Source organism: Lactuca sativa, chromosome 4 (genome assembly GCF_002870075.4).
Source record: "Lactuca sativa cultivar Salinas chromosome 4, Lsat_Salinas_v11, whole genome shotgun sequence".
NCBI lineage: Eukaryota > Viridiplantae > Streptophyta > Magnoliopsida > Asterales > Asteraceae > Lactuca > Lactuca sativa.
In genome coordinates, this window is record NC_056626.2 from 150,156,562 (window position 1) to 150,163,612 (window position 7,051).

Below are 7,051 nucleotides of genomic sequence, written 5' to 3' on the forward strand. Positions count from 1 at the left end.
TTAGACGGTACCTAGTGGAGCCGATTTTAGATTTTGATGCGGGAAGTTTTCGGCTAATGATTGAGTTAGCTTTAAGTGGAGGAGAACTGGATGTTTTTCTTGGAGGATCAACAACCTTCTTGGTTTTTATGGTTTCAGTGCAATCGGTCTCAGGTAGTTGCAATGTAAGTTTATTTGACTTTTGAATAGAGGATTCGTTGAGATCCTGTATGGTTTCTTGGTATAAGGGATTGATCGGAATACGAGTGCAGGGTTAGTTGAAGTCAGGTTGATGCTTTCAGGGATGCGGGTGTGGTCCTCTCATCGAAAGCTCCTAGGAACATATCTCTTCATAGCCAGTTGTCCCTTTCTGGTAAACCGAAGATGGAGTTAAAAGGTTCTTGTGCCGCTCAGGTTGTATGTTAGTTGAAGGGTTGGTTGACTCTTTGAACTAACCACTATCTTTAGAAAGGGACGATTTGTTGATAGATCTCATTTATGCATCTTTAGGCTAGTTTTTATTAGCATTTTACATCATAAATTGTAAAATAATGTGAAACTTATGTATTTCGTTAGAATTTCCATATTGGTCATGTTTTTATGTTGTTTTCAGATAATTCAAGTGGTGTAGTACTTTGGGAGCAGCTTTTGATGCAGTTGATGGAGCATTGGAAGGTAATTTAAGCTTTGAACTTATGAAGGATTTTGAGGAATGATTGGAAGCTGTTTTGTTCAAGAAAAGTTCGATTGGATTAATCTTATAAAGATAGATTGCTACATTCTAAAGCCTAAATGATGTTGTTGGCTGCTTTGACCCCTAATTGGTATTTTAAACATTTCTCATGACTCGTAAGTTCGATTGACGAGAATTAAATTTTTTCAGAAACTAGACAAAATATCAGACGAATTTTGGGTTTGTGAAAAAGTCTGAAAGTGCAAAAAAGAGATCAAATTTTGCCCATAATTTTGATCGAATAACCACTTCGCAATTCAATCAGAAAATGCAAAATTCGACCAAAACCTGAAAAACTCGATCGTGTGCCCAAAAAATCAATCAAATTTTTTGGTTGCTTGCTCCCGAAGACTTTGGTTTGTATATTTAGGACGCTTCATAAATCAGATAAAAGGTTGGCCGATTCCTGAAGCTCTAGACGATAAAAAAGAAGATTTATTAGGCGATTTCTCTCTGATTTTCAGCGATTTTTGAAGATCTGAAGATCCTGGGTCGTGCCTCTCAATTGATTTAGTAAGATTTGGTAGTTTAATGTTTCAATTTACTAGTTTTTATAGGGTTTTATCCATGTCTATCTAAAACGCTAGTTTTCAGTTCTGCAAAAGAGTAGTACTTTTCATGTGATCAGATATCAAATTTGGTTTTCATTTTGTGCTTCTATCTAGTTGTTTTAGTTTTGAACTTAATGAATGTTTGATTTGTAATTATTGTTAGCATGATCACCTAGTTAGGGTCTAATTTCAGTTAATCAGTTAATAGAATTTATGATTGTTCTTATCAACGGGTAATAAGTAACAATTATCGGATTGGTTCCATGTTAAGGTATTAACTTTGATGACTTTAACTATGAGCTTGTCTAAATAGATTAGTAAGAAGTTAGGGTTAGCTGAAGAGTTTGTTTGGGTTAATTTAACTAGGTAAAAGAGATTATACTAGAGTTTTTAGTTTTTCTCAGTACCAACTCAGATAGAATGCTTTTTGAATAACCACATCTGGGTTGAATAGATGATTAGCAATGTTGCAGGAGAACTGAATTTTCTTACTGAGTTTTATTTAGTTTATTTTCACTACAACTTTAGTCTTTAGTTAATAATCAAACACCCATTTCTTATTTTTTGTTTAAATGACTAGTATGTGCCTTACGCAAAATGGAATTGACTGTTAAGCTATGTCCCTGAGGATTCGACTCTGTTTCCATCTGTTATCCATTAGTGCAACCAACAATGAATATAGTATTTTCTGAAATCGTGCGCTATAGCAGTGTAATAGTTGTTATTGATTTACAACCAACTTCAGGGTGTGGTTGATGTATTTTCGTGTGGGCTTTGTTGTGTAGCTGAGATTGTTCGGGGATATTCTAACTCCTGGTTAGGGTATCGGAGCAGCATTGTTTAGCTTTCAGGAAGGGCCTAGCAGACTGGGGATTTTGGGTGATGTTGATATTTGGCTAGGTCTTCTTATGGATTATTAGAAAGACCATGGGGGTGGGCCTATGTAAATCGCCAAAGTGTTGTTAGACTGTAGTTTGGCCATAACATTCACTAGGATGAGATAGGTTCTTATGAAAGTGTTGTAAGACTATAATTTCGCTCATAGCATTCATTAGGTCGAGTTAGGCCATTTTAGGAGTGGCTGTAAGACTGTGAGAGTGCCATAACATTCATACTATTAGGATAGGTTGTAGGCCGATTTGGGGCCGAGTGTGATGTAAGAGTACGACGTGGCCATAACATTTATCTGGGATGTAACGTACTTGTGGTTTGTTTTTGCGTTCGTTTGTGAAGTCGTCATTTGTTTGGATTGGAGGGTTGTTGGAGCCGTGATGGTGAATGGTCTAGTACAACCTTTTTCACATAGGGGCTGTTTGTTTTGCACTTACTCAGTCCGGTCAGAGCTAACTGTTGACCGATTCAGCAGTCAGAGTGTTTGATTGGGTTTAAAGTTGGCTGACTCAGTTAGCTATTGCTTACCAACATCCTGACTCGGTCCTCAAAATAATTGCTGCTGACTGAGAAAGTGAACTTCCTTTCCCCGGTTGCCCTTCTTCTTCTCATTGAATGAACTTCACTCTTCCCTCTCCATTGAGTCTTTGATGCTCTTCAGCCTCGTCGACCACCTTTCACCACCACCGTCCTCTCTAGCACCAGCCACCTCATTCACCACCGAACTCCCAATCCCTTCTCTTATGATCAGTCATAGTTGTCGTCTCTCTCTATTATTCTCCCTGCTATGGCGCCAAGAAGAAAACGAGATTTCACCCATTTTTTGTTAATCATGTTGCAGCTATTACCATTTTTCTAAAATATATAAATGTTTTTTGGTTTCTGTACTCTCACTTGATATTTGCATATTTAGCTATATTTTTATGTTGAATTTTTTTTTTCATTTATTGGCTAATTAATTGCATATTATAGACAAAAGATACTTAATATTGTTCAAATTATATTTTCGGTCCAAAAAAGAAGATCGGAAGCAAAAGGAAGTCGGAGATATGAACGAAAGCTCGGGAATGAAAGAAAGAAGAAAAAGGCTTAATTCTGAAGCTACTCGGCGAGTAGGGTCGTCTACTCGACGAGTAGACACGAAGGTTCGCGAGGCAATACGTGGAGTCCTTGCCGTATACGGATTCCTCAAGGGGCACTCGACGAGTCAGTTGTCAACTCGACGAGTAGCCCCAGTTTTGAAAAAACTACAAATAGACTTCACAAACCCAAATTGAAGACTCTCTGGATTTTTGATGGAAACACTTGGCGATCAAGGAAGCCCTTGGAGCTCTGGAAAACGTTGAAGAACCCTAATCCTTCATTCTTAAGAGATTAAGGAACTTTAGGTTTAATTTTCCACTTTACCTTTGAATAGAATTATGTTAGGTTTATTTGAATTCGTCTTTAAGCTTGCATACAGTGAAATCATGAACTAATTTCGTTAGTTTCTGTTTGGGGAAGACAATTTTGCTCCTATGGTTTAATTTACTCTTTTGATTAATTGTTAGTTGGTAATTTTGTTAAATTAAGCTTGCTAAAGACCCTTATGCATTAACCATAACTATTTTCTGTTAATTGCTAAGTAATTAAGCTGCATGAACATCTCTTAATTGCTTATCTCATATAATTTATGTGAACACAATACTATATGCCTAGGAATAATGAACATGAAACTAGGATTAATTAGAGAATGGGCAAATTAATGTGTGAGCTTGTGTGATACACCATCAACAAGAGGTTAATTAAATCATAAAATTTAATTAGCTAACTACAAGTCTTATTTAACCCGAATAATTAACCTAGGAAATTTATTAGTTTAATCAACTGGCCACTGCTTGAATTGGTATGTTTTCTAAGGATTTGTAATAGCGAATGTGAATCTAATCACCAGAGTCGGTAACCAATAGCAATTAATCTATTATATTATCATAAAAATTAACCATAGGAGTAAATGAGTTGAACCTAAACAGAAACCCTTTTTGATCATTGAATTTAGTTTGTTTTTACGTGCTTTCAGCTTTTAGTTGAGTAGTTAAGTTTTAGTTAAGTTTCTAGTCTTGCAAAACTAGAGAAATCCCTATTTTCTATTACTTGTTTTTAGTTAATTCTAGTTTTTTGTTTTAATTTTCTGTTTCCCTGAGTTCGATACCCTACTTATTTAGCTACACCACAATTGATAGGTCCACTGCCTTTGTGTGTCAATTTTCTAATTAAAAGTAGGATTAAAACTAGTTGAGTTTACACACATCAAGTTTTTGGCGCCGTTGCCGGGGAACGGTTCAAAAATTAGCACTAATTTCTAGTTTCATCGATCATTTGTGTGAGATTTATCTAGCACAAAGTTATTTTTAGGTAATTTAGTTATTAGGATTAGTTTTAATAGTTTTCTTTTTTAGAAATTTAATTAGAATTTTTTTCTATTTCTGCCTTGAACTCGCTGAGTGCAGTCGAAGCTACTCGACGAGTCCATCGTTGTTTCACAGTTTTTACTTTTATTTTCTTTTTGTTCTTTTTAAGCATTTTTCTTACTTTGGTTGCAGTTGTTACATGACCCGAGGATCCAATACGCCTTTGGTTCCTCCACTTGAAGACCCGGAGCCCGCTCTGAAGAAAAACAAAAGACAAAGTCCTCAAAAATCCGCCAAACAAATCACCCCTCAAGGATCTTAAATCCGTCTTTGGGAAGAAGAAAGATAAGAAGCCAGGAGAGTCCAGCAGTCGGAAAAGCGATCAAGAAGGTGACTTTGACAACACCATGGCGAACATCGACGAAGTTCCCATGGGCGAATGGAAGAAGAGGATACGAGATGATACCGGCCCGGGAACTGTGTAACCCGCAATTCTTGCGACTACCACTTTTGAGCTTAAGGGTCACATACTTGCTCAACTCAAGGAGATCCCCTTCTACAGAAATGACCACGAAGATGCCTATAAACACTTGGATGACGTCAATGATGTAGCTGATTATTTTAATGTTCCAAATGTGCCTCGCGAAACCCAACTGCATCGTATGCTTCCAGTTACATTCAAGGGTGCTGTAAAGAATTGGCTCAAGTCACTCCCTCCTGGATCCATCACTACATGGGCTAAGATGAAAGAAGAATTTATTGACCAGTTTTGCCCACCTTCGAAAATAGCCAAGTTGAAGAAAGCTATTGCCAACTTTGAACAACAAGCTGGAGAGTCTCTTTATGAGGCATGTGAGAGATACAAAAGTGAACTAAGGAATTTCCCACATCATGAGCTTAATAGCCAACAAGAAGTCTCCATTTTCTATGATGGAGTCAATGTAACAACTAGGCAGCTCCTTGACTCGCAAGGACCCCTCACAAAGAAGCCCCCCCCCCCCCCCCCCCCCCCCCCGGTGATCAAAGAACTAATTGAAGAATTCTCTAAGAACTCTAGAGTTTACCATAACCCAAGGAATGACTTGACTCGAGGGACGATGAATTCCATTACCGATGACATGGCAACAATGATGGTAAAGTTGGAAAGCATGGACCGAAGAATGACTAAGATGGACCAATCCATCCATGCCATTAGGGTAGGATGTGAAAACTGTAGAGGGCCTCACCTTAAAAAAGATTGTGATATTGATGAGAATGGGAAACGAAAGGTACAAGTGTGTTATTCAAGTGGTGATAGGTTTGATGATAATTGGCGAAAACCAAGGAAAGAATGGATGGCATATGATGAGTACAAAAAGACAATGGAAGAAAAGTATAAGAAAAAAGATAGAGGCTTTTACCAAAGGGAGGAACCGGTACATGAAAAGAAATTAGATTTGGAAGACATGCTTACAAGATTCGTAGCCGCATCCGAGAAATGACACAATGATACCGATGCTACACTTAAAGATCATCAAAATATGTTGAGAGAAAACCAACTTATGATGAAAGATCAACAAGCTTTGCTTAGCAATCAACATAGAAAAGCAGTTGGGGCAACTTGCACAACAAGTGAATGAGAGATGACCGGGTGGACTTTCGAGCAATACCGAAAGTAACCCGAAAGGCGCACATATAAACATTGTCACAACTAGGAGTGGGAAGATTATAGCCCCTCTAGCCCCTATTCAGAACGAAGATCTGAAGCTGGTACAAAAGAAAGAAGGAAGAAGGGCAAAACCAAAAATCAGACCCAGCTGAACCCAGACTCTACTCGTCGAGTCCAGGATATGGAATCGACGAGTCTGACACCTGATCAAAAAATTAAGCCTCCTGTTAAGCCATATCAGCCTCCACTCCCATATCCTACCCAAGCTAGACAAGAAAAGAATGAAGAAGACTACCTGGAGTTTCTAGAGCACATAAAGGCTCTTCAAATTAATATACCATTCATACAAGCGGTTGCTCAAATGCCAAAAGACGCCAAATTTGTCAAGGAGCTTCGAACTAATAGAAGGAAGATGGAAGAAGTGAAGAAAGTCGTTCTGAATGAGAATTGTTCAACTGCCATGTTGAACAAACTACCGAAGAAGAAGGGTGACCCGGGAAGCTTAACCTTACCTTGTCAATTCAGGGGCAAGTGTAAATCTCATTCCACACTCATTTTTCAAGAAATTAGATCTCCTGGAGCCGAGGCCAATTCGAATGGCAATTCACCTAGCAAACAAAATGGTTACATTCCCAAGGGGAATATGTGAAGATCTATTGGTGAAGGTTGATAAGTTCGTGTTTCCCGCGGACTTTATAGTTCTAGACATGGAAGCGGATCCTCAAGTCCCGATCATTCTTAGAAGACCTTTCCTTAACACCTCAAGCGCTATAGTTGACATGCGAGATTACAAACTTACTCTATGGGTGGGGGATGAATCAGTCACTTTTGGGATTGATCAAGCCATGAAGCACGCTAG

General features: G+C 38.2%; 1 non-coding gene across 1 annotated transcript; it reads right to left on the reverse strand.

The window, feature by feature from the left end:
• Positions 1–5,335: 5,335 nt before the first annotated feature.
• Positions 5,336–5,442, reverse strand: LOC111892348 (small nucleolar RNA R71). Its single transcript, XR_002850515.1, has one exon. It is a non-coding gene; the product is annotated as a small nucleolar RNA R71 (small nucleolar RNA).
• Positions 5,443–7,051: the final 1,609 nt, after the last annotated feature.